The 27,015-nt window shown below is 47.5% G+C and overlaps 15 non-coding genes across 15 annotated transcripts; all 15 read right to left on the reverse strand.

Annotated features, from left to right (window-relative positions):
• Window positions 1-218: 218 nt before the first annotated feature.
• Window positions 219-382, reverse strand: LOC140563023 (U1 spliceosomal RNA). The gene has a single exon (XR_011980260.1). It is a non-coding gene; the product is annotated as a U1 spliceosomal RNA (small nuclear RNA).
• A 1,652-nt stretch (window positions 383-2,034) lies between these two features.
• Window positions 2,035-2,198, reverse strand: LOC140563111 (U1 spliceosomal RNA). Its single transcript, XR_011980345.1, has one exon. It is a non-coding gene; the product is annotated as a U1 spliceosomal RNA (small nuclear RNA).
• A 1,655-nt stretch (window positions 2,199-3,853) lies between these two features.
• On the reverse strand, window positions 3,854-4,017 carry LOC140563145 (U1 spliceosomal RNA). Its single transcript, XR_011980376.1, has one exon. It is a non-coding gene; the product is annotated as a U1 spliceosomal RNA (small nuclear RNA).
• A 1,654-nt stretch (window positions 4,018-5,671) lies between these two features.
• Window positions 5,672-5,835, reverse strand: LOC140563133 (U1 spliceosomal RNA). Its single transcript, XR_011980365.1, has one exon. It is a non-coding gene; the product is annotated as a U1 spliceosomal RNA (small nuclear RNA).
• A 1,659-nt stretch (window positions 5,836-7,494) lies between these two features.
• LOC140563058 (U1 spliceosomal RNA) lies at window positions 7,495-7,658 on the reverse strand. The gene has a single exon (XR_011980295.1). It is a non-coding gene; the product is annotated as a U1 spliceosomal RNA (small nuclear RNA).
• A 1,653-nt stretch (window positions 7,659-9,311) lies between these two features.
• Window positions 9,312-9,475, reverse strand: LOC140563106 (U1 spliceosomal RNA). Its single transcript, XR_011980341.1, has one exon. It is a non-coding gene; the product is annotated as a U1 spliceosomal RNA (small nuclear RNA).
• A 1,656-nt stretch (window positions 9,476-11,131) lies between these two features.
• On the reverse strand, window positions 11,132-11,295 carry LOC140563024 (U1 spliceosomal RNA). Its single transcript, XR_011980262.1, has one exon. It is a non-coding gene; the product is annotated as a U1 spliceosomal RNA (small nuclear RNA).
• Window positions 11,296-12,950: 1,655 nt separating this feature from the next.
• Window positions 12,951-13,114, reverse strand: LOC140563136 (U1 spliceosomal RNA). The gene has a single exon (XR_011980368.1). It is a non-coding gene; the product is annotated as a U1 spliceosomal RNA (small nuclear RNA).
• A 1,659-nt stretch (window positions 13,115-14,773) lies between these two features.
• Window positions 14,774-14,937, reverse strand: LOC140563112 (U1 spliceosomal RNA). The gene has a single exon (XR_011980346.1). It is a non-coding gene; the product is annotated as a U1 spliceosomal RNA (small nuclear RNA).
• A 1,655-nt stretch (window positions 14,938-16,592) lies between these two features.
• Window positions 16,593-16,756, reverse strand: LOC140563025 (U1 spliceosomal RNA). Its single transcript, XR_011980263.1, has one exon. It is a non-coding gene; the product is annotated as a U1 spliceosomal RNA (small nuclear RNA).
• A 1,655-nt stretch (window positions 16,757-18,411) lies between these two features.
• LOC140563026 (U1 spliceosomal RNA) lies at window positions 18,412-18,575 on the reverse strand. The gene has a single exon (XR_011980264.1). It is a non-coding gene; the product is annotated as a U1 spliceosomal RNA (small nuclear RNA).
• Window positions 18,576-20,230: 1,655 nt separating this feature from the next.
• LOC140563054 (U1 spliceosomal RNA) lies at window positions 20,231-20,394 on the reverse strand. Its single transcript, XR_011980291.1, has one exon. It is a non-coding gene; the product is annotated as a U1 spliceosomal RNA (small nuclear RNA).
• A 1,653-nt stretch (window positions 20,395-22,047) lies between these two features.
• Window positions 22,048-22,211, reverse strand: LOC140563027 (U1 spliceosomal RNA). The gene has a single exon (XR_011980265.1). It is a non-coding gene; the product is annotated as a U1 spliceosomal RNA (small nuclear RNA).
• Window positions 22,212-23,854: 1,643 nt separating this feature from the next.
• On the reverse strand, window positions 23,855-24,018 carry LOC140563028 (U1 spliceosomal RNA). The gene has a single exon (XR_011980266.1). It is a non-coding gene; the product is annotated as a U1 spliceosomal RNA (small nuclear RNA).
• Window positions 24,019-25,661: 1,643 nt separating this feature from the next.
• LOC140563029 (U1 spliceosomal RNA) lies at window positions 25,662-25,825 on the reverse strand. Its single transcript, XR_011980268.1, has one exon. It is a non-coding gene; the product is annotated as a U1 spliceosomal RNA (small nuclear RNA).
• Between the last annotated feature and the right edge of the window lie 1,190 nt (window positions 25,826-27,015).

Below are 27,015 nucleotides of genomic sequence, written 5' to 3' on the forward strand. Positions count from 1 at the left end.
CTTCAGATCTTTTCCCATTTTGGAAGGTGCCACGTGTGGATCCTGAAGTCAGTTCCGACTTGTCAAGCACGTACGAAGTAAAGACACGTGAAGAGAGCCACTTTAAGCAGCTAGGTTATGACACCAGCTACCCCCCCCGCAGGAATCACAGCAGGCAAAAACAATTTGACGTCCCAAGGACTGTTTTGGAAGAGCAATCTATCGTTAGACGAGAAAATCAGGGGAGAGCGCGAACGCAGTCCCCCACTACCAGAAATTATGCAGTCGAGATTCCCACATTTGGGGAATTCGCAGGGGTCAGCACAACCGGAGTGCAATGGTTGAGCCTCACCCTGGGTGAACCACCTTCTTGATCATGGTATCTCCCCTGCCAGGTAAGTATGAGTTCTTCACACACTGGGGAGTGGGACCACCACTGGCTGTCCTCTTCACTGAGACGGTAAAGACTACATGCGTTACACCACCCAGACACTGAAATAAAACACTGCAACAAAGACCCTACATACACACACACACACACACAAACAAAGACATCACCAACAAATGCATTGGTGTGCTGCCTCACAAAACGCTTTACTTTGCCATGTTTCCGAAAACCACAACACTTCCCATGATGCACTGCTTCTGAGTGCGTACAATGCTGCTCACCAGAGGGGGCTGCTCCACCAATTCTCTCCCTCCTACAAGGCCCAGGACAGGGGCTCAGTCCTGAACAACTCCCACAAGCAACAGTTATCATTAGCTAATTCAACAAACATCCTCATGCCCTGCTTCAGGTGGGTCACAGTAGGGGTGGACAATAGGACAATATCTTATCCATATCATGATCAACTCAACTATTGCATCTTTCATTACAAACAGTGCGTACTTACAGTCCCGTGCAAAACTTTAGGCAACCCTGGTCAAACGGTCTGTTAGCAAACATTTTTAGCAAGAGACAGTGTAGGATTTTTGTTCTGCACAACATTAGAGTGGAAAGAGGAAAGGAGCACCACGCAACAAAGATGGGCTCCCCAAGAGATTTCAGCTCTCGGATAACTTTTCTCAAGATCTCAGGCCTTAATTAGTTTCTTGGGGCTGTGGCTTGTTCACAGTCTTCGTCAGGAAAGCCCAGCTGACGCAAATGTCAAAGCTTTCTAAAAAGGGATTTCTCAAAGCTTAGCACTGCCGGCCAGCAGCCAGAGGCTCCTCTAATCAGCTACCTAGCACTACGAAAAGTTCAACAACCGCCCACCTCAAAGCAGGAGAAGGCTATAGGAAAAGCGTTTTAAGGTAGCCGCTTCCTCAGCACGTAACGTTGTTGAGAAATGGCAGTCAAAAGGAAGGGCCGAGGCCAAAGGCCAACTTGAGGTCCCTCTTGGAGTAAAGATTTAGCAGGCTCTGGAGTGATGGTGGACTGTTCCACAGTCTAAACAATGAGCCTGATGCATTTTGGAAAGGGCTCCTGTGGGCCGACCAGTCTTGTATCTCCATTCTATGCGTTCCTGTGAAATGTCCCGCTGTCTTGTGTTGCTGCATGGGCTTGAAGAACGACGTCTCGTTTCAATGTCAACAAGTTACAGTGAAGAACGACAATAAAAGCACTTGACTTGACGTAATATTCAGCCTTATTGTGAGAAATGACATCCCAATGTGTCCCAATATTCTTGTCTGAGCAGATGGTGGATATGGCCAGTGCTTCCACAACACTCACTGCTCACATGTCCGTTGTAAGGACAGCGTAATCAGGGCTGCTTGAATGGATTGAGTGTAGCAACTAAAAGAGGGTGTAGAAACGTTTTGTAGGAATTGATGTCTTTTTTGCTTCTTTCTAAAGCTTCAGATCTTTTCCCATTTTGGAAGGTGCCACGTGTGGATCCTGAAGTCAGTTCCGACTTGTCAAGCACGTAAGAAGTAAAGACACGTGAAGAGAGCCACTTGAAGCAGCTGGGTTATGACACCAGCTACCCCCCCCGCAGGCGTCACAGCACGCAAAAGCAATTTGACGTCCCAAGGACTGTTTTGTAAGAGCAATCTATCGTTAGACGAGAAAATCAGGGGAGAGCGCGAACGCAGTCCCCCACTACCAGAAATTATGCAGTCGAGATTCCCACATTTGGGGAATTCGCAGGGGTCAGCACAACCGGAGTGCAATGGTTGAGCCTCACTCTGGGTGAACCACCTTCTTGATCATGGTATCTCCCCTGCCAGGTAAGTATGAGTTCTTCACACACTGGGGAGTGGGACCACCACTGGCTGTCCTCTTCACTGAGACGGTAAAGACTACATGCGTTACACCACCCAGACACTGAAATAAAACACTGCAACAAAGACCCTACATACACACACACACACACACACACAAACAAAGACATCACCAACAAATGCATTGGTGTGCTGCCTCACAAAACGCTTTACTTTGCCATGTTTCCGAAAACCACAACACTTCCCATGATGCACTGCTTCTGAGTGCGTACAATGCTGCTCACCAGAGGGGGCTGCTCCACCAATTCTCTCCCTCCTACAAGGCCCAGGACAGGGGCTCAGTCCTGAACAACTCCCACAAGCAACAGTTATCATTAGCTAATTCAACAAACATCCTCATGCCCTGCTTCAGGTGGGTCACAGTAGGGGTGGACAATAGGACAATATCTTATCCATATCATGATCAACTCAACTATTGCATCTTTCATTACAAACAGTGCGTACTTACAGTCCCGTGCAAAACTTTAGGCAACCCTGGTCAAACGGTCTGTTAGCAAACATTTTTAGCAAGAGACAGTGTAGGATTTTTGTTCTGCACAACATTAGAGTGGAAAGAGGAAAGGAGCACCACGCAACAAAGATGGGCTCCCCAAGAGATTTCAGCTCTCGGATAACTTTTCTCAAGATCTCAGGCCTTAATTAGTTTCTTGGGGCTGTGGCTTGTTCACAGTCTTCGTCAGGAAAGCCCAGCTGACGCAAATGTCAAAGCTTTCTAAAAAGGGATTTCTCAAAGCTTAGCACTGCCGGCCAGCAGCCAGAGGCTCCTCTAATCAGCTACCTAGCACTACGAAAAGTTCAACAACCGCCCACCTCAAAGCAGGAGAAGGCTATAGGAAAAGCATTTTAAGGTAGCCGCTTCCTCAGCACGTAACGTTGTTGAGAAATGGCAGTCAAAAGGAAGGGCCGAGGCCAAAGGCCAACTTGAGGTCCCTCTTGGAGTAAAGATTTAGCAGGCTCTGGAGTGATGGTGGACTGTTCCACAGTCTAAACAATGAGCCTGATGCATTTTGGAAAGGGCTCCTGTGGGCCGACCAGTCTTGTATCTCCATTCTATGCGTTCCTGTGAAATGTCCCGCTGTCTTGTGTTGCTGCATGGGCTTGAAGAACGACGTCTCGTTTCAATGTCAACAAGTTACAGTGAAGAACGACAATAAAAGCACTTGACCTGACGTAATATTCAGCCTTATTGTGAGAAATGACATCCCAATGTGTCCCAATATTCTTGTCTGAGCAGATGGTGGATATGGCCAGTGCTTCCACAACACTCACTGCTCACATGTCCGTTGTAAGGACAGCGTAATCAGGGCTGCTTGAATGGATTGAGTGTAGCGACTAAAAGAGGGTGTAGAAACGTTTTGTAGGAATTGATGTCTTTTTTGCTTCTTTCTAAAGCTTCAGATCTTTTCCCATTTTGGAAGGTGCCACGTGTGGATCCTGAAGTCAGTTCCGACTTGTCAAGCACGTAAGAAGTAAAGACACGTGAAGAGAGCCACTTGAAGCAGCTGGGTTATGACACCAGCTACCCCCCCGCAGACGTCACAGCACGCAAAAGCAATTTGACGTCCCAAGGACTGTTTTGTAAGAGCAATCTATCGTTAGACAAGAAAATTAGGGGAGAGCGCGAACGCAGTCCCCCCCTACCAGAAATTATGCAGTCAAGACTCCCACATTTGAGGAATTCGCAGGGGTCAGCACAACCGGAGTGCAATGGTTGAGTCTCACCCTGGGTGAACCACCTTCTTGATCATGGTATCTTCTCTGCCAGGTAAGTATGAGTTCTTCACACACTGGGGAGTGGGACCACCACTGGCTGTCCTCTTCACTGAGACGGTAAAGACTACATGCGTTACACCACCCAGACACTGAAATAAAACACTGCAACAAAGACCCTACATACACACACACACACACACACAAACAAAGACATCACCAACAAATGCATTGGTGTGCTGCCTCACAAAACGCTTTACTTTGCCATGTTTCCGAAAACCACAACACTTCCCATGATGCACTGCTTCTGAGTGCGTACAATGCTGCTCACCAGAGGGGGCTGCTCCACCAATTCTCTCCCTCCTACAAGGCCCAGGACAGGGGCTCAGTCCTGAACAACTCCCACAAGCAACAGTTATCATTAGCTAATTCAACAAACATCCTCATGCCCTGCTTCAGGTGGGTCACAGTAGGGGTGGACAATAGGACAATATCTTATCCATATCATGATCAACTCAACTATTGCATCTTTCATTACAAACAGTGCGTACTTACAGTCCCGTGCAAAACTTTAGGCAACCCTGGTCAAACGGTCTGTTAGCAAACATTTTTAGCAAGAGACAGTGTAGGATTTTTGTTCTGCACAACATTAGAGTGGAAAGAGGAAAGGAGCACCACGCAACAAAGATGGGCTCCCCAAGAGATTTCAGCTCTCGGATAACTTTTCTCAAGATCTCAGGCCTTAATTAGTTTCTTGGGGCTGTGGCTTGTTCACAGTCTTCGTCAGGAAAGCCCAGCTGACGCAAATGTCAAAGCTTTCTAAAAAGGGATTTCTCAAAGCTTAGCACTGCCGGCCAGCAGCCAGAGGCTCCTCTAATCAGCTACCTAGCACTACGAAAAGTTCAACAACCGCCCACCTCAAAGCAGGAGAAGGCTATAGGAAAAGCGTTTTAAGGTAGCCGCTTCCTCAGCACGTAACGTTGTTGAGAAATGGCAGTCAAAAGGAAGGGCCGAGGCCAAAGGCCAACTTGAGGTCCCTCTTGGAGTAAAGATTTAGCAGGCTCTGGAGTGATGGTGGACTGTTCCACAGTCTAAACAATGAGCCTGATGCATTTTGGAAAGGGCTCCTGTGGGCCGACCAGTCTTGTATCTCCATTCTATGCGTTCCTGTGAAATGTCCCGCTGTCTTGTGTTGCTGCATGGGCTTGAAGAACGACGTCTCGTTTCAATGTCAACAAGTTACAGTGAAGAACGACAATAAAAGCACTTGACTTGACGTAATATTCAGCCTTATTGTGAGAAATGACATCCCAATGTGTCCCAATATTCTTGTCTGAGCAGATGGTGGATATGGCCAGTGCTTCCACAACACTCACTGCTCACATGTCCGTTGTAAGGACAGCGAAATCAGGGCTGCTTGAATGGATTGAGTGTAGCAACTAAAAGAGGGTGTAGAAACGTTTTGTAGGAATTGATGTCTTTTTTGCTTCTTTCTAAAGCTTCAGATCTTTTCCCATTTTGGAAGGTGCCACGTGTGGATCCTGAAGTCAGTTCCGACTTGTCAAGCACGTAAGAAGTAAAGACACGTGAAGAGAGCCACTTGAAGCAGCTGGGTTATGACACCAGCTACCCCCCCCGCAGGCGTCACAGCACGCAAAAGCAATTTGACGTCCCAAGGACTGTTTTGTAAGAGCAATCTATCGTTAGACGAGAAAATCAGGGGAGAGCGCGAACGCAGTCCCCCACTACCAGAAATTATGCAGTTGAGATTCCCACATTTGGGGAATTCGCAGGGGTCAGCACAACCAGAGTGCAATGGTTGAGCCTCACTCTGGGTGAACCACCTTCTTGATCATGGTATCTCCCCTGCCAGGTAAGTATGAGTTCTTCACACACTGGGGAGTGGGACCACCACTGGCTGTCCTCTTCACTGAGACGGTAAAGACTACATGCGTTACACCACCCAGACACTGAAATAAAACACTGCAACAAAGACCCTACATACACACACACACACACACACACACACAAACAAAGACATCACCAACAAATGCATTGGTGTGCTGCCTCACAAAACGCTTTACTTTGCCATGTTTCCGAAAACCACAACACTTCCCATGATGCACTGCTTCTGAGTGCGTACAATGCTGCTCACCAGAGGGGGCTGCTCCACCAATTCTCTCCCTCCTACAAGGCCCAGGACAGGGGCTCAGTCCTGAACAACTCCCACAAGCAACAGTTATCATTAGCTAATTCAACAAACATCCTCATGCCCTGCTTCAGGTGGGTCACAGTAGGGGTGGACAATAGGACAATATCTTATCCATATCATGATCAACTCAACTATTGCATCTTTCATTACAAACAGTGCGTACTTACAGTCCCGTGCAAAACTTTAGGCAACCCTGGTCAAACGGTCTGTTAGCAAACATTTTTAGCAAGAGACAGTGTAGGATTTTTGTTCTGCACAACATTAGAGTGGAAAGAGGAAAGGAGCACCACGCAACAAAGATGGGCTCCCCAAGAGATTTCAGCTCTCGGATAACTTTTCTCAAGATCTCAGGCCTTAATTAGTTTCTTGGGGCTGTGGCTTGTTCACAGTCTTCGTCAGGAAAGCCCAGCTGACGCAAATGTCAAAGCTTTCTAAAAAGGGATTTCTCAAAGCTTAGCACTGCCGGCCAGCAGCCAGAGGCTCCTCTAATCAGCTACCTAGCACTACGAAAAGTTCAACAACCGCCCACCTCAAAGCAGGAGAAGGCTATAGGAAAAGCGTTTTAAGGTAGCCGCTTCCTCAGCACGTAACGTTGTTGAGAAATGGCAGTCAAAAGGAAGGGCCGAGGCCAAAGGCCAACTTGAGGTCCCTCTTGGAGTAAAGATTTAGCAGGCTCTGGAGTGATGGTGGACTGTTCCACAGTCTAAACAATGAGCCTGATGCATTTTGGAAAGGGCTCCTGTGGGCCGACCAGTCTTGTATCTCCATTCTATGCGTTCCTGTGAAATGTCCCGCTGTCTTGTGTTGCTGCATGGGCTTGAAGAACGACGTCTCGTTTCAATGTCAACAAGTTACAGTGAAGAACGACAATAAAAGCACTTGACCTGACGTAATATTCAGCCTTATTGTGAGAAATGACATCCCAATGTGTCCCAATATTCTTGTCTGAGCAGATGGTGGATATGGCCAGTGCTTCCACAACACTCACTGCTCACATGTCCGTTGTAAGGACAGCGTAATCAGGGCTGCTTGAATGGATTGAGTGTAGCGACTAAAAGAGGGTGTAGAAACGTTTTGTAGGAATTGATGTCTTTTTTGCTTCTTTCTAAAGCTTCAGATCTTTTCCCATTTTGGAAGGTGCCACTTGTGGATCCTGAAGTCAGTTCCGACTTGTCAAGCACGTACGAAGTAAAGACACGTGAAGAGAGCCGCTTGAAGCAGCTGGGTTATGACACCAGCTACCCCCCAGCAGGAGTCACAGCACGCAAAAGCAATTTGACGTCCCAAGGACTGTTTTGTAAGAGCAATCTATCGTTAGACGAGAAAATCAAGGGAGAGCGCGAACGCAGTCCCCCACTACCAGAAATTATGCAGTCGAGATTCCCACATTTGGGGAATTCGCAGGGGTCAGCACAACCGGAGTGCAATGGTTGAGCCTCACCCTGGGTGAACCACCTTCTTGATCATGGTATCTCCCCTGCCAGGTAAGTATGAGTTCTTCACACACTGGGGAGTGGGACCACCACTGGCTGTCCTCTTCACTGAGACGGTAAAGACTACATGCGTTACACCACCCAGACACTGAAATAAAACACTGCAACAAAGACCCTACATACACACACACACACACACAGAAACAAAGACATCACCAACAAATGCATTGGTGTGCTGCCTCACAAAACGCTTTACTTTGCCATGTTTCCGAAAACCACAACACTTCCCATGATGCACTGCTTCTGAGTGCGTACAATGCTGCTCACCAGAGGGGGCTGCTCCACCAATTCTCTCCCTCCTACAAGGCCCAGGACAGGGGCTCAGTCCTGAACAACTCCCACAAGCAACAGTTATCATTAGCTAATTCAACAAACATCCTCATGCCCTGCTTCAGGTGGGTCACAGTAGGGGTGGACAATAGGACAATATCTTATCCATATCATGATCAACTCAACTATTGCATCTTTCATTACAAACAGTGCGTACTTACAGTCCCGTGCAAAACTTTAGGCAACCCTGGTCAAACGGTCTGTTAGCAAACATTTTTAGCAAGAGACAGTGTAGGATTTTTGTTCTGCACAACATTAGAGTGGAAAGAGGAAAGGAGCACCACGCAACAAAGATGGGCTCCCCAAGAGATTTCAGCTCTCGGATAACTTTTCTCAAGATCTCAGGCCTTAATTAGTTTCTTGGGGCTGTGGCTTGTTCACAGTCTTCGTCAGGAAAGCCCAGCTGACGCAAATGTCAAGCTTTCTAAAAAGGGATTTCTCAAAGCTTAGCACTGCCGGCCAGCAGCCAGAGGCTCCTCTAATCAGCTACCTAGCACTACGAAAAGTTCAACAACCGCCCACCTCAAAGCAGGAGAAGGCTATAGGAAAAGCGTTTTAAGGTAGCCGCTTCCTCAGCACGTAACGTTGTTGAGAAATGGCAGTCAAAAGGAAGGGCCGAGGCCAAAGGCCAACTTGAGGTCCCTCTTGGAGTAAAGATTTAGCAGGCTCTGGAGTGATGGTGGACTGTTCCACAGTCTAAACAATGAGCCTGATGCATTTTGGAAAGGGCTCCTGTGGGCCGACCAGTCTTGTATCTCCATTCTATGCGTTCCTGTGAAATGTCCCGCTGTCTTGTGTTGCTGCATGGGCTTGAAGAACGACGTCTCGTTTCAATGTCAACAAGTTACAGTGAAGAACGACAATAAAAGCACTTGACCTGACGTAATATTCAGCCTTATTGTGAGAAATGACATCCCAATGTGTCCCAATATTCTTGTCTGAGCAGATGGTGGATATGGCCAGTGCTTCCACAACACTCACTGCTCACATGTCCGTTGTAAGGACAGCGTAATCAGGGCTGCTTGAATGGATTGAGTGTAGCGACTAAAAGAGGGTGTAGAAACGTTTTGTAGGAATTGATGTCTTTTTTGCTTCTTTCTAAAGCTTCAGATCTTTTCCCATTTTGGAAGGTGCCACGTGTGGATCCTGAAGTCAGTTCCGACTTGTCAAGCACGTACGAAGTAAAGACACGTGAAGAGAGCCACTTGAAGCTGCTGGGTTATGACACCAGCTACCCCCCCCGCAGGAGTCACAGCACGCAAAAGCAATTTGACATCCCAAGGACTGTTTTGTAAGAGCAATCTATCGTTAGACGAGAAAATCAGGGGAGAGCGCGAACGCAGTCCCCCACTACCAGAAATTATGCAGTCGAGATTCCCACATTTGGGGAATTCGCAGGGGTCAGCACAACCGGAGTGCAATGGTTGAGCCTCACCCTGGGTGAACCACCTTCTTGATCATGGTATCTCCCTTGCCAGGTAAGTATGAGTTCTTCACACACTGGGGAGTGGGACCACCACTGGCTGTCCTCTTCACTGAGACGGTAAAGACTACATGCGTTACACCACCCAGACACTGAAATAAAACACTGCAACAAAGACCCTACATACACACACACACACACACACACACAAACAAAGACATCACCAACAAATGCATTGGTGTGCTGCCTCACAAAACGCTTTACTTTGCCATGTTTCCGAAAACCACAACACTTCCCATGATGCACTGCTTCTGAGTGCGTACAATGCTGCTCACCAGAGGGGGCTGCTCCACCAATTCTCTCCCTCCTACAAGGCCCAGGACAGGGGCTCAGTCCTGAACAACTCCCACAAGCAACAGTTATCATTAGCTAATTCAACAAACATCCTCATGCCCTGCTTCAGGTGGGTCACAGTAGGGGTGGACAATAGGACAATATCTTATCCATATCATGATCAACTCAACTATTGCATCTTTCATTACAAACAGTGCGTACTTACAGTCCCGTGCAAAACTTTAGGCAACCCTGGTCAAACGGTCTGTTAGCAAACATTTTTAGCAAGAGACAGTGTAGGATTTTTGTTCTGCACAACATTAGAGTGGAAAGAGGAAAGGAGCACCACGCAACAAAGATGGGCTCCCCAAGAGATTTCAGCTCTCGGATAACTTTTCTCAAGATCTCAGGCCTTAATTAGTTTCTTGGGGCTGTGGCTTGTTCACAGTCTTCGTCAGGAAAGCCCAGCTGACGCAAATGTCAAGCTTTCTAAAAAGGGATTTCTCAAAGCTTAGCACTGCCGGCCAGCAGCCAGAGGCTCCTCTAATCAGCTACCTAGCACTACGAAAAGTTCAACAACCGCCCACCTCAAAGCAGGAGAAGGCTATAGGAAAAGCGTTTTAAGGTAGCCGCTTCCTCAGCACGTAACGTTGTTGAGAAATGGCAGTCAAAAGGAAGGGCCGAGGCCAAAGGCCAACTTGAGGTCCCTCTTGGAGTAAAGATTTAGCAGGCTCTGGAGTGATGGTGGACTGTTCCACAGTCTAAACAATGAGCCTGATGCATTTTGGAAAGGGCTCCTGTGGGCCGACCAGTCTTGTATCTCCATTCTATGCGTTCCTGTGAAATGTCCCGCTGTCTTGTGTTGCTGCATGGGCTTGAAGAACGACGTCTCGTTTCAATGTCAACAAGTTACAGTGAAGAACGACAATAAAAGCACTTGACCTGACGTAATATTCAGCCTTATTGTGAGAAATGACATCCCAATGTGTCCCAATATTCTTGTCTGAGCAGATGGTGGATATGGCCAGTGCTTCCACAACACTCACTGCTCACATGTCCGTTGTAAGGACAGCGTAATCAGGGCTGCTTGAATGGATTGAGTGTAGCGACTAAAAGAGGGTGTAGAAACGTTTTGTAGGAATTGATGTCTTTTTTGCTTCTTTCTAAAGCTTCAGATCTTTTCCCATTTTGGAAGGTGCCACGTGTGGATCCTGAAGTCAGTTCCGACTTGTCAAGCACGTAAGAAGTAAAGACACGTGAAGAGAGCCACTTGAAGCAGCTGGGTTATGACACCAGCTACCCCCCCGCAGACGTCACAGCACGCAAAAGCAATTTGACGTCCCAAGGACTGTTTTGCAAGAGCAATCTATCATTAGATGAGAAAATCAGGGGAGAGCGCGAACGCAGTCCCCCACTACCAGAAATTATGCAGTCGAGATTCCCACATTTGGGGAATTCGCAGGGGTCAGCACAACCGGAGTGCAATGGTTGAGCCTCACCCTGGGTGAACCACCTTCTTGATCATGGTATCTCCCCTGCCAGGTAAGTATGAGTTCTTCACACACTGGGGAGTGGGACCACCACTGGCTGTCCTCTTCACTGAGACGGTAAAGACTACATGCGTTACACCACCCAGACACTGAAATAAAACACTGCAACAAAGACCCTACATACACACACACACACACAAACAAAGACATCACCAACAAATGCATTGGTGTGCTGCCTCACAAAACGCTTTACTTTGCCATGTTTCCGAAAACCACAACACTTCCCATGATGCACTGCTTCTGAGTGCGTACAATGCTGCTCACCAGAGGGGGCTGCTCCACCAATTCTCTCCCTCCTACAAGGCCCAGGACAGGGGCTCAGTCCTGAACAACTCCCACAAGCAACAGTTATCATTAGCTAATTCAACAAACATCCTCATGCCCTGCTTCAGGTGGGTCACAGTAGGGGTGGACAATAGGACAATATCTTATCCATATCATGATCAACTCAACTATTGCATCTTTCATTACAAACAGTGCGTACTTACAGTCCCGTGCAAAACTTTAGGCAACCCTGGTCAAACGGTCTGTTAGCAAACATTTTTAGCAAGAGACAGTGTAGGATTTTTGTTCTGCACAACATTAGAGTGGAAAGAGGAAAGGAGCACCACGCAACAAAGATGGGCTCCCCAAGAGATTTCAGCTCTCGGATAACTTTTCTCAAGATCTCAGGCCTTAATTAGTTTCTTGGGGCTGTGGCTTGTTCACAGTCTTCGTCAGGAAAGCCCAGCTGACGCAAATGTCAAAGCTTTCTAAAAAGGGATTTCTCAAAGCTTAGCACTGCCGGCCAGCAGCCAGAGGCTCCTCTAATCAGCTACCTAGCACTACGAAAAGTTCAACAACCGCCCACCTCAAAGCAGGAGAAGGCTATAGGAAAAGCGTTTTAAGGTAGCCGCTTCCTCAGCACGTAACGTTGTTGAGAAATGGCAGTCAAAAGGAAGGGCCGAGGCCAAAGGCCAACTTGAGGTCCCTCTTGGAGTAAAGATTTAGCAGGCTCTGGAGTGATGGTGGACTGTTCCACAGTCTAAACAATGAGCCTGATGCATTTTGGAAAGGGCTCCTGTGGGCCGACCAGTCTTGTATCTCCATTCTATGCGTTCCTGTGAAATGTCCCGCTGTCTTGTGTTGCTGCATGGGCTTGAAGAACGACGTCTCGTTTCAATGTCAACAAGTTACAGTGAAGAACGACAATAAAAGCACTTGACTTGACGTAATATTCAGCCTTATTGTGAGAAATGACATCCCAATGTGTCCCAATATTCTTGTCTGAGCAGATGGTGGATATGGCCAGTGCTTCCACAACACTCACTGCTCACATGTCCGTTGTAAGGACAGCGTAATCAGGGCTGCTTGAATGGATTGAGTGTAGCAACTAAAAGAGGGTGTAGAAACGTTTTGTAGGAATTGATGTCTTTTTTGCTTCTTTCTAAAGCTTCAGATCTTTTCCCATTTTGGAAGGTGCCACGTGTGGATCCTGAAGTCAGTTCCGACTTGTCAAGCACGTAAGAAGTAAAGACACGTGAAGAGAGCCACTTGAAGCAGCTGGGTTATGACACCAGCTACCCCCCCCCCCCCGCAGGCGTCACAGCACGCAAAAGCAATTTGACGTCCCAAGGACTGTTTTGTAAGAGCAATCTATCGTTAGACGAGAAAATCAGGGGAGAGCGCGAACGCAGTCCCCCACTACCAGAAATTATGCAGTTGAGATTCCCACATTTGGGGAATTCGCAGGGGTCAGCACAACCGGAGTGCAATGGTTGAGCCTCACTCTGGGTGAACCACCTTCTTGATCATGGTATCTCCCCTACCAGGTAAGTATGAGTTCTTCACACACTGGGGAGTGGGACCACCACTGGCTGTCCTCTTCACTGAGACGGTAAAGACTACATGCGTTACACCACCCAGACACTGAAATAAAACACTGCAACAAAGACCCTACATACACACACACACACACACACACACACAAACAAAGACATCACCAACAAATGCATTGGTGTGCTGCCTCACAAAACGCTTTACTTTGCCATGTTTCCGAAAACCACAACACTTCCCATGATGCACTGCTTCTGAGTGCGTACAATGCTGCTCACCAGAGGGGGCTGCTCCACCAATTCTCTCCCTCCTACAAGGCCCAGGACAGGGGCTCAGTCCTGAACAACTCCCACAAGCAACAGTTATCATTAGCTAATTCAACAAACATCCTCATGCCCTGCTTCAGGTGGGTCACAGTAGGGGTGGACAATAGGACAATATCTTATCCATATCATGATCAACTCAACTATTGCATCTTTCATTACAAACAGTGCATACTTACAGTCCCGTGCAAAACTTTAGGCAACCCTGGTCAAACGGTCTGTTAGCAAACATTTTTAGCAAGAGACAGTGTAGGATTTTTGTTCTGCACAACATTAGAGTGGAAAGAGGAAAGGAGCACCACGCAACAAAGATGGGCTCCCCAAGAGATTTCAGCTCTCGGATAACTTTTCTCAAGATCTCAGGCCTTAATTAGTTTCTTGGGGCTGTGGCTTGTTCACAGTCTTCGTCAGGAAAGCCCAGCTGACGCAAATGTCAAAGCTTTCTAAAAAGGGATTTCTCAAAGCTTAGCACTGCCGGCCAGCAGCCAGAGGCTCCTCTAATCAGCTACCTAGCACTACGAAAAGTTCAACAACCGCCCACCTCAAAGCAGGAGAAGGCTATAGGAAAAGCGTTTTAAGGTAGCCGCTTCCTCAGCACGTAACGTTGTTGAGAAATGGCAGTCAAAAGGAAGGGCCGAGGCCAAAGGCCAACTTGAGGTCCCTCTTGGAGTAAAGATTTAGCAGGCTCTGGAGTGATGGTGGACTGTTCCACAGTCTAAACAATGAGCCTGATGCATTTTGGAAAGGGCTCCTGTGGGCCGACCAGTCTTGTATCTCCATTCTATGCGTTCCTGTGAAATGTCCCGCTGTCTTGTGTTGCTGCATGGGCTTGAAGAACGACGTCTCGTTTCAATGTCAACAAGTTACAGTGAAGAACGACAATAAAAGCACTTGACCTGACGTAATATTCAGCCTTATTGTGAGAAATGACATCCCAATGTGTCCCAATATTCTTGTCTGAGCAGATGGTGGATATGGCCAGTGCTTCCACAACACTCACTGCTCACATGTCCGTTGTAAGGACAGCGTAATCAGGGCTGCTTGAATGGATTGAGTGTAGCGACTAAAAGAGGGTGTAGAAACGTTTTGTAGGAATTGATGTCTTTTTTGCTTCTTTCTAAAGCTTCAGATCTTTTCCCATTTTGGAAGGTGCCACGTGTGGATCCTGAAGTCAGTTCCGACTTGTCAAGCACGTACGAAGTAAAGACACGTGAAGAGAGCCGCTTGAAGCAGCTGGGTTATGACACCAGCTACCCCCCCGCAGGAGTCACAGCACACAAAAGCAATTTGACGTCCCAAGGACTGTTTTGTAAGAGCAATCTATCATTAGACGAGAAAATCAGGGGAGAGCGCGAACGCAGTCCCCCACTACCAGAAATTATGCAGTCGAGATTCCCACATTTGGGGAATTCGCAGGGGTCAGCACAACCAGAGTGCAATGGTTGAGCCTCACCCTGGGTGAACCACCTTCTTGATCATGGTATCTTCCCTGCCAGGTAAGTATGAGTTCTTCACACACTGGGGAGTGGGACCACCACTGGCTGTCCTCTTCACTGAGACGGTAAAGACTACATGCGTTACACCACCCAGACACTGAAATAAAACACTGCAACAAAGACCCTACATACACACACACACACACACACACAAACAAAGACATCACCAACAAATGCATTGGTGTGCTGCCTCACAAAACGCTTTACTTTGCCATGTTTCCGAAAACCACAACACTTCCCATGATGCACTGCTTCTGAGTGCATACAATGCTGCTCACCAGAGGGGGCTGCTCCACCAATTCTCTCCCTCCTACAAGGCCCAGGACAGGGGCTCAGTCCTGAACAACTCCCACAAGCAACAGTTATCATTAGCTAATTCAACAAACATCCTCATGCCCTGCTTCAGGTGGGTCACAGTAGGGGTGGACAATAGGACAATATCTTATCCATATCATGATCAACTCAACTATTGCATCTTTCATTACAAACAGTGCGTACTTACAGTCCTGTGCAAAACTTTAGGCAACCCTGGTCAAACGGTCTGTTAGCAAACATTTTTAGCAAGAGACAGTGTAGGATTTTTGTTCTGCACAACATTAGAGTGGAAAGAGGAAAGGAGCACCACGCAACAAAGATGGGCTCCCCAAGAGATTTCAGCTCTCGGATAACTTTTCTCAAGATATCAGGCCTTAATTAGTTTCTTGGGGCTGTGGCTTGTTCACAGTCTTCGTCAGGAAAGCCCAGCTGACGCAAATGTCAAAGCTTTCTAAAAAGGGATTTCTCAAAGCTTAGCACTGCCGGCCAGCAGCCAGAGGCTCCTCTAATCAGCTACCTAGCACTACGAAAAGTTCAACAACCGCCCACCTCAAAGCAGGAGAAGGCTATAGGAAAAGCGTTTTAAGGTAGCCGCTTCCTCAGCACGTAACGTTGTTGAGAAATGGCAGTCAAAAGGAAGGGCCGAGGCCAAAGGCCAACTTGAGGTCCCTCTTGGAGTAAAGATTTAGCAGGCTCTGGAGTGATGGTGGACTGTTCCACAGTCTAAACAATGAGCCTGATGCATTTTGGAAAGGGCTCCTGTGGGCCGACCAGTCTTGTATCTCCATTCTATGCGTTCCTGTGAAATGTCCCGCTGTCTTGTGTTGCTGCATGGGCTTGAAGAACGACGTCTCGTTTCAATGTCAACAAGTTACAGTGAAGAACGACAATAAAAGCACTTGACCTGACGTAATATTCAGCCTTATTGTGAGAAATGACATCCCAATGTGTCCCAATATTCTTGTCTGAGCAGATGGTGGATATGGCCAGTGCTTCCACAACACTCACTGCTCACATGTCCGTTGTAAGGACAGCGTAATCAGGGCTGCTTGAATGGATTGAGTGTAGCGACTAAAAGAGGGTGTAGAAACGTTTTGTAGGAATTGATGTCTTTTTTGCTTCTTTCTAAAGCTTCAGATCTTTTCCCATTTTGGAAGGTGCCACGTGTGGATCCTGAAGTCAGTTCCGACTTGTCAAGCACGTACGAAGTAAAGACACGTGAAGAGAGCCACTTGAAGCAGCTGGGTTATGACACCAGCTACCCCCCCGCAGGAGTCACAGCACGCAAAAGCAATTTGACGTCCCAAGGACTGTTTTGTAAGAGCAATCTATCGTTAGACGAGAAAATCAGGGGAGAGCGCGAACGCAGTCCCCCACTACCAGAAATTATGCAGTCGAGATTCCCACATTTGGGGAATTCGCAGGGGTCAGCACAACCGGAGTGCAATGGTTGAGCCTCACCCTGGGTGAACCACCTTCTTGATCATGGTATCTCCCCTGCCAGGTAAGTATGAGTTCTTCACACACTGGGGAGTGGGACCACCACTGGCTGTCCTCTTCACTGAGACGGTAAAGACTACATGCGTTACACCACCCAGACACTGAAATAAAACACTGCAACAAAGACCCTACATACACACACACACACACACACACAAACAAAGACATCACCAACAAATGCATTGGTGTGCTGCCTCACAAAACGCTTTACTTTGCCATGTTTCCGAAAACCACAACACTTCCCATGATGCACTGCTTCTGAGTGCGTACAATGCTGCTCACCAGAGGGGGCTGCTCCACCAATTCTCTCCCTCCTACAAGGCCCAGGACAGGGGCTCAGTCCTGAACAACTCCCACAAGCAACAGTTATCATTAGCTAATTCAACAAACATCCTCATGCCCTGCTTCAGGTGGGTCACAGTAGGGGTGGACAATAGGACAATATCTTATCCATATCATGATCAACTCAACTATTGCATCTTTCATTACAAACAGTGCGTACTTACAGTCCCGTGCAAAACTTTAGGCAACCCTGGTCAAACGGTCTGTTAGCAAACATTTTTAGCAAGAGACAGTGTAGGATTTTTGTTCTGCACAACATTAGAGTGGAAAGAGGAAAGGAGCACCACGCAACAAAGATGGGCTCCCCAAGAGATTTCAGCTCTCGGATAACTTTTCTCAAGATATCAGGCCTTAATTAGTTTCTTGGGGCTGTGGCTTGTTCACAGTCTTCGTCAGGAAAGCCCAGCTGACGCAAATGTCAAAGCTTTCTAAAAAGGGATTTCTCAAAGCTTAGCACTGCCGGCCAGCAGCCAGAGGCTCCTCTAATCAGCTACCTAGCACTACGAAAAGTTCAACAACCGCCCACCTCAAAGCAGGAGAAGGCTATAGGAAAAGCGTTTTAAGGTAGCCGCTTCCTCAGCACGTAACGTTGTTGAGAAATGGCAGTCAAAAGGAAGGGCCGAGGCCAAAGGCCAACTTGAGGTCCCTCTTGGAGTAAAGATTTAGCAGGCTCTGGAGTGATGGTGGACTGTTCCACAGTCTAAACAATGAGCCTGATGCATTTTGGAAAGGGCTCCTGTGGGCCGACCAGTCTTGTATCTCCATTCTATGCGTTCCTGTGAAATGTCCCGCTGTCTTGTGTTGCTGCATGGGCTTGAAGAACGACGTCTCGTTTCAATGTCAACAAGTTACAGTGAAGAACGACAATAAAAGCACTTGACCTGACGTAATATTCAGCCTTATTGTGAGAAATGACATCCCAATGTGTCCCAATATTCTTGTCTGAGCAGATGGTGGATATGGCCAGTGCTTCCACAACACTCACTGCTCACATGTCCGTTGTAAGGACAGCGTAATCAGGGCTGCTTGAATGGATTGAGTGTAGCGACTAAAAGAGGGTGTAGAAACGTTTTGTAGGAATTGATGTCTTTTTTGCTTCTTTCTAAAGCTTCAGATCTTTTCCCATTTTGGAAGGTGCCACGTGTGGATCCTGAAGTCAGTTCCGACTTGTCAAGCACGTACGAAGTAAAGACACGTGAAGAGAGCCACTTGAAGCAGCTGGGTTATGACACCAGCTACCCCCCCGCAGGAGTCACAGCACGCAAAAGCAATTTGACGTCCCAAGGACTGTTTTGTAAGAGCAATCTATCGTTAGACGAGAAAATCAGGGGAGAGCGCGAACGCAGTCCCCCACTACCAGAAATTATGCAGTCGAGATTCCCACATTTGGGGAATTCGCAGGGGTCAGCACAACCGGAGTGCAATGGTTGAGCCTCACCCTGGGTGAACCACCTTCTTGATCATGGTATCTCCCCTGCCAGGTAAGTATGAGTTCTTCACACACTGGGGAGTGGGACCACCACTGGCTGTCCTCTTCACTGAGACGGTAAAGACTACATGCGTTACACCACCCAGACACTGAAATAAAACACTGCAACAAAGACCCTACATACACACACACACACACACACACAAACAAAGACATCACCAACAAATGCATTGGTGTGCTGCCTCACAAAACGCTTTACTTTGCCATGTTTCCGAAAACCACAACACTTCCCATGATGCACTGCTTCTGAGTGCGTACAATGCTGCTCACCAGAGGGGGCTGCTCCACCAATTCTCTCCCTCCTACAAGGCCCAGGACAGGGGCTCAGTCCTGAACAACTCCCACAAGCAACAGTTATCATTAGCTAATTCAACAAACATCCTCATGCCCTGCTTCAGGTGGGTCACAGTAGGGGTGGACAATAGGACAATATCTTATCCATATCATGATCAACTCAACTATTGCATCTTTCATTACAAACAGTGCGTACTTACAGTCCCGTGCAAAACTTTAGGCAACCCTGGTCAAACGGTCTGTTAGCAAACATTTTTAGCAAGAGACAGTGTAGGATTTTTGTTCTGCACAACATTAGAGTGGAAAGAGGAAAGGAGCACCACGCAACAAAGATGGGCTCCCCAAGAGATTTCAGCTCTCGGATAACTTTTCTCAAGATATCAGGCCTTAATTAGTTTCTTGGGGCTGTGGCTTGTTCACAGTCTTCGTCAGGAAAGCCCAGCTGACGCAAATGTCAAAGCTTTCTAAAAAGGGATTTCTCAAAGCTTAGCACTGCCGGCCAGCAGCCAGAGGCTCCTCTAATCAGCTACCTAGCACTACGAAAAGTTCAACAACCGCCCACCTCAAAGCAGGAGAAGGCTATAGGAAAAGCGTTTTAAGGTAGCCGCTTCCTCAGCACGTAACGTTGTTGAGAAATGGCAGTCAAAAGGAAGGGCCGAGGCCAAAGGCCAACTTGAGGTCCCTCTTGGAGTAAAGATTTAGCAGGCTCTGGAGTGATGGTGGACTGTTCCACAGTCTAAACAATGAGCCTGATGCATTTTGGAAAGGGCTCCTGTGGGCCGACCAGTCTTGTATCTCCATTCTATGCGTTCCTGTGAAATGTCCCGCTGTCTTGTGTTGCTGCATGGGCTTGAAGAACGACGTCTCGTTTCAATGTCAACAAGTTACAGTGAAGAACGACAATAAAAGCACTTGACCTGACGTAATATTCAGCCTTATTGTGAGAAATGACATCCCAATGTGTCCCAATATTCTTGTCTGAGCAGATGGTGGATATGGCCAGTGCTTCCACAACACTCACTGCTCACATGTCCGTTGTAAGGACAGCGTAATCAGGGCTGCTTGAATGGATTGAGTGTAGCGACTAAAAGAGGGTGTAGAAACGTTTTGTAGGAATTGATGTCTTTTTTGCTTCTTTCTAAAGCTTCAGATCTTTTCCCATTTTGGAAGGTGCCACGTGTGGATCCTGAAGTCAGTTCCGACTTGTCAAGCACGTACGAAGTAAAGACACGTGAAGAGAGCCACTTGAAGCAGCTGGGTTATGACACCAGCTACCCCCCCGCAGGAGTCACAGCACGCAAAAGCAATTTGACGTCCCAAGGACTGTTTTGTAAGAGCAATCTATCGTTAGACGAGAAAATCAGGGGAGAGCGCGAACGCAGTCCCCCACTACCAGAAATTATGCAGTCGAGATTCCCACATTTGGGGAATTCGCAGGGGTCAGCACAACCGGAGTGCAATGGTTGAGCCTCACCCTGGGTGAACCACCTTCTTGATCATGGTGTCTCCCCTGCCAGGTAAGTATGAGTTCTTCACACACTGGGGAGTGGGACCACCACTGGCTGTCCTCTTCACTGAGACGGTAAAGACTACATGCGTTACACCACCCAGACACTGAAATAAAACACTGCAACAAAGACCCTACATACACACACACACACACACACAAACAAAGACATCACCAACAAATGCATTGGTGTGCTGCCTCACAAAACGCTTTACTTTGCCATGTTTCCGAAAACCACAACACTTCCCATGATGCACTGCTTCTGAGTGCGTACAATGCTGCTCACCAGAGGGGGCTGCTCCACCAATTCTCTCCCTCCTACAAGGCCCAGGACAGGGGCTCAGTCCTGAACAACTCCCACAAGCAACAGTTATCATTAGCTAATTCAACAAACATCCTCATGCCCTGCTTCAGGTGGGTCACAGTAGGGGTGGACAATAGGACAATATCTTATCCATATCATGATCAACTCAACTATTGCATCTTTCATTACAAACAGTGCGTACTTACAGTCCCGTGCAAAACTTTAGGCAACCCTGGTCAAACGGTCTGTTAGCAAACATTTTTAGCAAGAGACAGTGTAGGATTTTTGTTCTGCACAACATTAGAGTGGAAAGAGGAAAGGAGCACCACGCAACAAAGATGGGCTCCCCAAGAGATTTCAGCTCTCGGATAACTTTTCTCAAGATATCAGGCCTTAATTAGTTTCTTGGGGCTGTGGCTTGTTCACAGTCTTCGTCAGGAAAGCCCAGCTGACGCAAATGTCAAAGCTTTCTAAAAAGGGATTTCTCAAAGCTTAGCACTGCCGGCCAGCAGCCAGAGGCTCCTCTAATCAGCTACCTAGCACTACGAAAAGTTCAACAACCGCCCACCTCAAAGCAGGAGAAGGCTATAGGAAAAGCGTTTTAAGGTAGCCGCTTCCTCAGCACGTAACGTTGTTGAGAAATGGCAGTCAAAAGGAAGGGCCGAGGCCAAAGGCCAACTTGAGGTCCCTCTTGGAGTAAAGATTTAGCAGGCTCTGGAGTGATGGTGGACTGTTCCACAGTCTAAACAATGAGCCTGATGCATTTTGGAAAGGGCTCCTGTGGGCCGACCAGTCTTGTATCTCCATTCTATGCGTTCCTGTGAAATGTCCCGCTGTCTTGTGTTGCTGCATGGGCTTGAAGAACGACGTCTCGTTTCAATGTCAACAAGTTACAGTGAAGAACGACAATAAAAGCACTTGACCTGACGTAATATTCAGCCTTATTGTGAGAAATGACATCCCAATGTGTCCCAATATTCTTGTCTGAGCAGATGGTGGATATGGCCAGTGCTTCCACAACACTCACTGCTCACATGTCCGTTGTAAGGACAGCGTAATCAGGGCTGCTTGAATGGATTGAGTGTAGCGACTAAAAGAGGGTGTAGAAACGTTTTGTAGGAATTGATGTCTTTTTTGCTTCTTTCTAAAGCTTCAGATCTTTTCCCATTTTGGAAGGTGCCACGTGTGGATCCTGAAGTCAGTTCCGACTTGTCAAGCACGTACGAAGTAAAGACACGTGAAGAGAGCCACTTGAAGCAGCTGGGTTATGACACCAGCTACCCCCCCGCAGGAGTCACAGCACGCAAAAGCAATTTGACGTCCCAAGGACTGTTTTGTAAGAGCAATCTATCGTTAGACGAGAAAATCAGGGGAGAGCGCGAACGCAGTCCCCCACTACCAGAAATTATGCAGTCGAGATTCCCACATTTGGGGAATTCGCAGGGGTCAGCACAACCGGAGTGCAATGGTTGAGCCTCACCCTGGGTGAACCACCTTCTTGATCATGGTATCTCCCCTGCCAGGTAAGTATGAGTTCTTCACACACTGGGGAGTGGGACCACCACTGGCTGTCCTCTTCACTGAGACGGTAAAGACTACATGCGTTACACCACCCAGACACTGAAATAAAACACTGCAACAAAGACCCTACATACACACACACAAACAAAGACATCACCAACAAATGCATTGGTGTGCTGCCTCACAAAACGCTTTACTTTGCCATGTTTCCGAAAACCACAACACTTCCCATGATGCACTGCTTCTGAGTGCGTACAATGCTGCTCACCAGAGGGGGCTGCTCCACCAATTCTCTCCCTCCTACAAGGCCCAGGACAGGGGCTCAGTCCTGAACAACTCCCACAAGCAACAGTTATCATTAGCTAATTCAACAAACATCCTCATGCCCTGCTTCAGGTGGGTCACAGTAGGGGTGGACAATAGGACAATATCTTATCCATATCATGATCAACTCAACTATTGCATCTTTCATTACAAACAGTGCGTACTTACAGTCCCGTGCAAAACTTTAGGCAACCCTGGTCAAACGGTCTGTTAGCAAACATTTTTAGCAAGAGACAGTGTAGGATTTTTGTTCTGCACAACATTAGAGTGGAAAGAGGAAAGGAGCACCACGCAACAAAGATGGGCTCCCCAAGAGATTTCAGCTCTCGGATAACTTTTCTCAAGATATCAGGCCTTAATTAGTTTCTTGGGGCTGTGGCTTGTTCACAGTCTTCGTCAGGAAAGCCCAGCTGACGCAAATGTCAAAGCTTTCTAAAAAGGGATTTCTCAAAGCTTAGCACTGCCGGCCAGCAGCCAGAGGCTCCTCTAATCAGCTACCTAGCACTACGAAAAGTTCAACAACCGCCCACCTCAAAGCAGGAGAAGGCTATAGGAAAAGCGTTTTAAGGTAGCCGCTTCCTCAGCACGTAACGTTGTTGAGAAATGGCAGTCAAAAGGAAGGGCCGAGGCCAAAGGCCAACTTGAGGTCCCTCTTGGAGTAAAGATTTAGCAGGCTCTGGAGTGATGGTGGACTGTTCCACAGTCTAAACAATGAGCCTGATGCATTTTGGAAAGGGCTCCTGTGGGCCGACCAGTCTTGTATCTCCATTCTATGCGTTCCTGTGAAATGTCCCGCTGTCTTGTGTTGCTGCATGGGCTTGAAGAACGACGTCTCGTTTCAATGTCAACAAGTTACAGTGAAGAACGACAATAAAAGCACTTGACCTGACGTAATATTCAGCCTTATTGTGAGAAATGACATCCCAATGTGTCCCAATATTCTTGTCTGAGCAGATGGTGGATATGGCCAGTGCTTCCACAACACTCACTGCTCACATGTCCGTTGTAAGGACAGCGTAATCAGGGCTGCTTGAATGGATTGAGTGTAGCGACTAAAAGAGGGTGTAGAAACGTTTTGTAGGAATTGATGTCTTTTTTGCTTCTTTCTAAAGCTTCAGATCTTTTCCCATTTTGGAAGGTGCCACGTGTGGATCCTGAAGTCAGTTCCGACTTGTCAAGCACGTACGAAGTAAAGACACGTGAAGAGAGCCACTTGAAGCAGCTGGGTTATGACACCAGCTACCCCCCCGCAGGAGTCACAGCACGCAAAAGCAATTTGACGTCCCAAGGACTGTTTTGTAAGAGCAATCTATCGTTAGACGAGAAAATCAGGGGAGAGCGCGAACGCAGTCCCCCACTACCAGAAATTATGCAGTCGAGATTCCCACATTTGGGGAATTCGCAGGGGTCAGCACAACCGGAGTGCAATGGTTGAGCCTCACCCTGGGTGAACCACCTTCTTGATCATGGTATCTCCCCTGCCAGGTAAGTATGAGTTCTTCACACACTGGGGAGTGGGACCACCACTGGCTGTCCTCTTCACTGAGACGGTAAAGACTACATGCGTTACACCACCCAGACACTGAAATAAAACACTGCAACAAAGACCCTACATACACACACACAAACAAAGACATCACCAACAAATGCATTGGTGTGCTGCCTCACAAAACGCTTTACTTTGCCATGTTTCCGAAAACCACAACACTTCCCATGATGCACTGCTTCTGAGTGCGTACAATGCTGCTCACCAGAGGGGGCTGCTCCACCAATTCTCTCCCTCCTACAAGGCCCAGGACAGGGGCTCAGTCCTGAACAACTCCCACAAGCAACAGTTATCATTAGCTAATTCAACAAACATCCTCATGCCCTGCTTCAGGTGGGTCACAGTAGGGGTGGACAATAGGACAATATCTTATCCATATCATGATCAACTCAACTATTGCATCTTTCATTACAAACAGTGCGTACTTACAGTCCCGTGCAAAACTTTAGGCAACCCTGGTCAAACGGTCTGTTAGCAAACATTTTTAGCAAGAGACAGTGTAGGATTTTTGTTCTGCACAACATTAGAGTGGAAAGAGGAAAGGAGCACCACGCAACAAAGATGGGCTCCCCAAGAGATTTCAGCTCTCGGATAACTTTTCTCAAGATCTCAGGCCTTAATTAGTTTCTTGGGGCTGTGGCTTGTTCACAGTCTTCGTCAGGAAAGCCCAGCTGACGCAAATGTCAAAGCTTTCTAAAAAGGGATTTCTCAAAGCTTAGCACTGCCGGCCAGCAGCCAGAGGCTCCTCTAATCAGCTACCTAGCACTACGAAAAGTTCAACAACCGCCCACCTCAAAGCAGGAGAAGGCTATAGGAAAAGCGTTTTAAGGTAGCCGCTTCCTCAGCACGTAACGTTGTTGAGAAATGGCAGTCAAAAGGAAGGGCCGAGGCCAAAGGCCAACTTGAGGTCCCTCTTGGAGTAAAGATTTAGCAGGCTCTGGAGTGACGGTGGACTGTTCCACAGTCTAAACAATGAGCCTGATGCATTTTGGAAAGGGCTCCTGTGGGCCGACCAGTCTTGTATCTCCATTCTATGCGTTCCTGTGAAATGTCCCGCTGTCTTGTGTTGCTGCATGGGCTTGAAGAACGACGTCTCGTTTCAATGTCAACAAGTTACAGTGAAGAACGACAATAAAAGCACTTGACCTGACGTAATATTCAGCCTTATTGTGAGAAATGACATCCCAATGTGTCCCAATATTCTTGTCTGAGCAGATGGTGGATATGGCCAGTGCTTCCACAACACTCACTGCTCACATGTCCGTTGTAAGGACAGCGTAATCAGGGCTGCTTGAATGGATTGAGTGTAGCGACTAAAAGAGGGTGTAGAAACGTTTTGTAGGAATTGATGTCTTTTTTGCTTCTTTCTAAAGCTTCAGATCTTTTCCCATTTTGGAAGGTGCCACGTGTGGATCCTGAAGTCAGTTCCGACTTGTCAAGCACGTACGAAGTAAAGACACGTGAAGAGAGCCGCTTGAAGCAGCTGGGTTATGACACCAGCTACCCCCCCGCAGGAGTCACAGCACGCAAAAGCAATTTGACGTCCCAAGGACTGTTTTGTAAGAGCAATCTATCGTTAGACGAGAAAATCAGGGGAGAGCGCGAACGCAGTCCCCCACTACCAGAAATTATGCAGTCGAGATTCCCACATTTGGGGAATTCGCAGGGGTCAGCACAACCGGAGTGCAATGGTTGAGCCTCACCCTGGGTGAACCACCTTCTTGATCATGGTATCTCCCCTGCCAGGTAAGTATGAGTTCTTCACACACTGGGGAGTGGGACCACCACTGGCTGTCCTCTTCACTGAGACGGTAAAGACTACATGCGTTACACCACCCAGACACTGAAATAAAACACTGCAACAAAGACCCTACATACACACACACACAAACAAAGACATCACCAACAAATGCATTGGTGTGCTGCCTCACAAAACGCTTTACTTTGCCATGTTTCCGAAAACCACAACACTTCCCATGATGCACTGCTTCTGAGTGCGTACAATGCTGCTCACCAGAGGGGGCTGCTCCACCAATTCTCTCCCTCCTACAAGGCCCAGGACAGGGGCTCAGTCCTGAACAACTCCCACAAGCAACAGTTATCATTAGCTAATTCAACAAACATCCTCATGCCCTGCTTCAGGTGGGTCACAGTAGGGGTGGACAATAGGACAATATCTTATCCATATCATGATCAACTCAACTATTGCATCTTTCATTACAAACAGTGCGTACTTACAGTCCCGTGCAAAACTTTAGGCAACCCTGGTCAAACGGTCTGTTAGCAAACATTTTTAGCAAGAGACAGTGTAGGATTTTTGTTCTGCACAACATTAGAGTGGAAAGAGGAAAGGAGCAACACGCAACAAAGATGGGCTCCCCAAGAGATTTCAGCTCTCGGATAACTTTTCTCAAGATCTCAGGCCTTAATTAGTTTCTTGGGGCTGTGGCTTGTTCACAGTCTTCGTCAGGAAAGCCCAGCTGACGCAAATGTCAAAGCTTTCTAAAAAGGGATTTCTCAAAGCTTAGCACTGCCGGCCAGCAGCCAGAGGCTCCTCTAATCAGCTACCTAGCACTACGAAAAGTTCAACAACCGCCCACCTCAAAGCAGGAGAAGGCTATAGGAAAAGCGTTTTAAGGTAGCCGCTTCCTCAGCACGTAACGTTGTTGAGAAATGGCAGTCAAAAGGAAGGGCCGAGGCCAAAGGCCAACTTGAGATCCCTCTTGGAGTAAAGATTTAGCAGGCTCTGGAGTGATGGTGGACTGTTCCACAGTCTAAACAATGAGCCTGATGCATTTTGGAAAGGGCTCCTGTGGGCCGACCAGTCTTGTATCTCCATTCTATGCGTTCCTGTGAAATGTCCCGCTGTCTTGTGTTGCTGCATGGGCTTGAAGAACGACGTCTCGTTTCAATGTCAACAAGTTACAGTGAAGAATGACAATAA

This window comes from Salminus brasiliensis, chromosome 9 (assembly GCF_030463535.1).
Source record: "Salminus brasiliensis chromosome 9, fSalBra1.hap2, whole genome shotgun sequence".
Lineage (NCBI taxonomy): Eukaryota > Metazoa > Chordata > Actinopteri > Characiformes > Bryconidae > Salminus > Salminus brasiliensis.